This window comes from Lolium rigidum, chromosome 2 (assembly GCF_022539505.1).
Source record: "Lolium rigidum isolate FL_2022 chromosome 2, APGP_CSIRO_Lrig_0.1, whole genome shotgun sequence".
Lineage (NCBI taxonomy): Eukaryota > Viridiplantae > Streptophyta > Magnoliopsida > Poales > Poaceae > Lolium > Lolium rigidum.
In genome coordinates, this window is record NC_061509.1 from 20,314,169 (window position 1) to 20,319,707 (window position 5,539).

Below are 5,539 nucleotides of genomic sequence, written 5' to 3' on the forward strand. Positions count from 1 at the left end.
AACGAAGTTATTTTCTGTTGCCGTTGTAAGTGCTCGAAGCTATTTCCTTTAGATCCTGCAATTGCATCTTTTTGTTTCTTGTCCACTAGTTAGGCATAATGGAAAGCAACAGTGAGCTTCTTAATCTATTTCCTGAGTTAAGACATGGATTGTTTGCTACGAAAATTAAAAAACCTATGGAATCTTATTTGCATGCTAGTAGCAATGATATTAGTATGAACGCTTTGAACACCATTGTTGCTAATGATATGGAAAATTCTAAGCTTGGGGAGGTCGGTTTTGATGAAAATGATCTCTTTAGTCCTCCGGGTATTGAGGAGAAAGTTTATGTTGATTATGATATGCCTCCTATTTATGATGATTATAATGATAGTGGTCTTTTGGTGCCGCCTACTATGGAGAGTAAATTTTATTATGACTATAATATGCCTCCTACACTTGATGAGAATAATAATGATAGCTACTTTGTTGAATTTGCTCCCACTACAACTAATAAAATTGATTATGCTTATGTGGAGAGTAATAATTTTATGCATATAGCTCATGACAAGAATGTTTCATTTGATAGTTATATTGTTGAGTTTGTTCATGATGCCACTGAAAGTTATTATGAGAGAGGGAAACATGGTTATATGCATCTTAATAATATTAAGTTTCCCCTCTTTATGTTGAGAATCTTGAAGTTACACTTGTTTTGTCTTCCTATGCTATTCACTTTGTTCTTCATTGACTTGTTTATTTACAAGATTCCTATGCATAGGAAGCATGTTAGGCTTAAATTTGTTTTGAATTTGCTTTTTGATGCTCTCTTTTGCTTCAACTACTATTTCTTGGGCGAGCATCATTGAAATTACTGAGCCCATCTTAATGGCTATAAAGAAATAACTTCTTGGGAGATAACCCATGTGTTTATTTTGCTACTATTTTGTTGTGTCTTGGAAGTTGTTACTACTGTATCAACCTCTCCTTATCTTTATTTTATTGCATTATTGTGCCAAGTAAAGTCTTTGATAGCAAGGTTCATACTAGATTTGGATTTCTGCGCAGAAACAGATTTCTGTCTGTCACGAATTTGGGCAGGGTTCTCTGTAGGTAGCTCAGAAAAATCTGCCAATTTACGTGCGTGATCCTCAGATATGTACGCAACTTTCATTTGATTTGAGCTTTTTCATCTGAGCAAGTTAAGTGCCTCTGGAAAATTCGTCTTTACGGACTGTTCTGTTTTGACAGATTCTGCCTTTTATTTCGCATTGCCTCTTTTGCTATGTTGGATGGATTTCTTTGTTCCATTAACTTCCGAGTAGCTTTGGGCAATGTCCAGAAGTGTTAAGAATGATTGTGTTACCTCTGAACATGTGAATTTTTGATTATGCACTAACCCTCTAATGAGTTTGTTTCGAGTTTGGTGTGGAGGAAGTTTTCAAGGGTCAAGAGAGGAGGATGATATACTATGATCAAGAAGTGTGAAAAGTCTAAGCTTAGGGATTCCCCTGTGGTTCATCCCTGCATATTTCAAGAAGACTCAAGCATCTAAGCTTGGGGATGCCCAAGGCATCCCCTTCTTCATCGACAACTTATCAGGTTTCTTCTCTTGAAACTATATTTTTATTCGGTCACATCTTATGTACTTTACTTGGAGCGTCTGTTTGTTTTTGTTTTGTTTGAATAAGTTCATCCTTGTGTGGGAGAGAGACATGCTCCGCTGGTTCATATGAACACATGTGTTCTTAGCTTTTAATGTTCATGGCGAAGGTTGAAACTGCTTCGTTCATTGTTATTTGGTTGGAATCAGAAAATGCTTCATGTGGTAATTGGTATATGGTCTTGAATAATTTGATACTTGGCAATTGTTGTGCTCATATAGATCATGTTTAAGCTCTTGCATCATGTACCTTGCACCTATTAATTAAGAACTACATAGAGCTTGTTAAAATTTGGTTTGCATGATTGGTCTCTCTAAAGTCTAGATATTTTCTGGTGAAGTGTTTGAACAACAAGGAAGACAGTGTAGAGTCTTATAATGCTTGCAATATGTTCTTATGTAAGTTTTGTTGTACCGGTTTATACTTGAGTTTGCTTCAAACAACCTTGCTAGCCTAAGCCTTGTATTGAGAGGGATTACTTCTCGTGCATCCAAATCCTTGAGCCAAAAACTATGCCATTTGTGTCCACCATACCTACCTACTACATGGTATTTCTCTGCCATTCCAAAGTACATTACTTGAGTGCTACCTTTAAAAATTCTATTCTTTGTCTTTACAATATATAGCTCATGGGAAAATAGCCTTAAAAACTATTGTGATATTGAATATGTTGCTATGTGTCTTATTTCTTTTAAGTTGCTTGTTGAGCGGTAACCATGTTTCTGGGGACGCCATCAACTATTACACCTTTGTTGAATATCATGTGAGTTGCTATGCATGTTCGTCTTGTCTGAAGTAAGGGAGATTTTCATGATCAAATGGTTTGAGTATGCATATTGTTAGAGAAGAACATTGGGCCGCTAACTAAAGCCATGAATCATGGTGGAAGTTTCAGTTTGGACACAAATCCTCAATCTCTTATGAGAATATTATTTGTTGTTAAATGCTTAAGCATTAAAAAGAGGAGTCCATTATCTGTTTGTCTATGTTGTCCCGGTATGGGTGTCTAAGTTGAGAATGATCAAAAGCGAGAAATCCAATGCGAACTTTCTCCTTAGACCCTTGTACAGGCGGCATAGAGGTACCCCTTTGTGACACTTGGTTGAAACATATGCTATGCAATGATAATCCATGTTAATCCAAGCTAATTAGGACAAGGTGCGGGCACTATTGGTATACTATGCATGAGGCTTGCAACTTATAGGATATCTTATACATAACACATATGATTTATTACTACCGTTGACAAAATTGTTTCTATGTTTTCAAAATAAAAGCTCTAGCACAAAAATAGTAATCCATGCTTCCCTCTGCGAAGGGCCTTTCTTTTACTTTATTGTTGAGTCAGTTTACCTACTTCTCTCTATCTTAGAAGGAAACACTTGTGTCAACTGTGTTCATTGATTCTTACATGTTTACCTATTGCACTTTTTATATTGCTTTATGTTGACAACTATCCATGAGATATACATGTTACAAGTTGAAAGCAATTGCTGAAACTTAATCATCCTTTGTGTTGCTTCAATGCCTTCTACTTTGAATCTATTGCTTTATGAGTTAACTCTTATGCAAGTCTTATTGATGCTTGTCTTGAAAGTACTATTCATGAAAAGTCTTTGCTATATGATTCAGTTGTTTAATCATCATCTTTACCATTGCTTTGAATCACTTCATTCATCTCATATGCTTTGCAATAGTATGATTAAGATTATGTTGGTAGCATGTCACTTCAGAAATTATCCTTGTTATCGTTTACCTACTCGAGGGCGAGTAGGAACTAAGCTTGGGGATGCTTGATACGTCTCAAACGTATCCATAATTTCTTATGTTCCATGCTAGTTTTATGACAATACCTACATGTTTTGTTCACACTTTATATCGTTTTTATGCATTTTCCGGAACTAACCTATTGACAAGATGCCAAAGTGCCAGTTCCTGTTTTCTGCTGTTTTTGGTTTCAGAAATCCTAGTAAGGAAATATTCTCGGAATTGGACGAAATCAACGCCCAGTATCTTATTTTTCCACGAAGCTTCCAGAACACCGGAGAGAGACCAGAGGGGAGCCAGGGGGCCCCACACGCCAGGGCGGCGCGGCCAAGGGGTGGGGCGCGCCCCCTACTGTGTGGGTCCACCAGGGCCCCTCCGACTCCGCCTCTTCGCCTATATAAAGTCTCTGTCGCGAAAACCCTAAACACATAAGCCACGATACGAGAAAAGTTTTAGAGCCGCCGCCATCGCGAAGCCAAGATTCAGGGGACAGGAGTCTCTGTTCCGGCACGCCGCCGGGACGGGGAAGTGCCCCCGGAAGGCATCTCCATCGACACCACCGCCATCTTCATCGCCGCTGCTGTCTCCTATGATGAGGAGGGAGTAGTTCTCCACCGGGGCTGAGGGCTCTACCGGTAGCTATGTGGTTAATCTCTCTCTCATGTACCCCAATAAAATGATCTCGTGAATTGCTTTGCATGATTGAGATCCATATGATGAGCTTTGTATCACTATTAGTCTATGTGCTACTCATGTGATGTTATTAAAGTAGTCTATTCCTCCTTCATGGTGTAATGGTGACAGTGTGTGCATCGTGTAGTTCTTGGCGTAGGTTACGATCATAATCTCTTGTAGGTTATGGAGTTAATTATTACTATGATAGTATTGATGTGATCTATTCCCCCTTCATAGTGTAAAGGTGACAGTGTGTATGCTATGTTAGTACTCGGTTTAAATTGCAAAGATCTATTATGCTCTAAGGTTACTTAAATATGAATGCCGAATGTTGTGGCGCTTGTTAACTCCGGCATTGAGGTGCTCTTGTAGCCCTACACAATGAATGGTGTTTTTTATCAAACAAGAGTATATGTAGCACAAAGGAAGAGAACTTATTTATTTATGTGATCAATGTTGAGAGTGTCCACTAGTGAAAGTATGATCCTTAGGCCTTGTTTCCACATAAGTTACACCACAGAGAATTGCTTCCCACGCCAGCAAGCTATTGTCTGGCACCGCTTGTTTACTGTTTTACTGCATCTTTACTTCCTGCAATATTACCACCATCTATACCACCTGTGTTTTACTATCTCTTCGCCGAACTAGTGCGCATATACATCTGACAAGTGTATTAGGTGTGTTGGGGACACAAGAGACTTCTTGTATCGTGATTGCAGGGTTGCTTGAGAGGAATATCTTTGAACTCTTCCTCCCTGAGTTCGATAAACCTTGGGTGATCCACTTAAGGGAAAACTTGCTGCTGTTCTACAAACCTCTACTCTTGGAGGCCCAACACTGTCTACAGGAAAAGAAGCGTGAGTAGACATCAAGCTATTTTCTGGCGCCGTTGCCGGGGAACGAATCAAGACACTCCATCAAGCCCGTCAACCGCCATCAAACCTCCCACGTCAACCACACGCCAGTTGTGGACAGCAGTTATATATTGTTAACTCCGCAAGGGTGTGCCACTTCACTTAATTACATGTTCTCTTTTGCAGGAAGCCAGGATAGGAGTGAAGCCGAACGTCTTTGGCTTGATAAAAAAAGATGAAGCAAAGGAAGACGCCGCATCCTAAGACGGGGTCCTTGTGGGTTAACGAGCAATCCGACACACAGTGTACGGCGTATGTCTCGAAGTTCAAGCAGAAGCACGGTGAGAGCTCCAACCCAGAGGCCGAGGACTTTGACGTTGAGGTTGCGGTGCTTGCGGGAGAAGGCATGAAGCATGGCAGCCTATGGCTTGGTGACGGGTGCGTCGACCCAGCGACTGTTCCATCTCTCTGCCAGATCCGTCGTGGTCGTAAGAGCGGCCAACCTCAGGTAGAGACCCGACCACGGGCTTCGGATCTAGCTGTCGAGCGGTTACGGGTATGTCCTTCCTCGGTCCTCCACGTTTCTTTACATGCTTGATA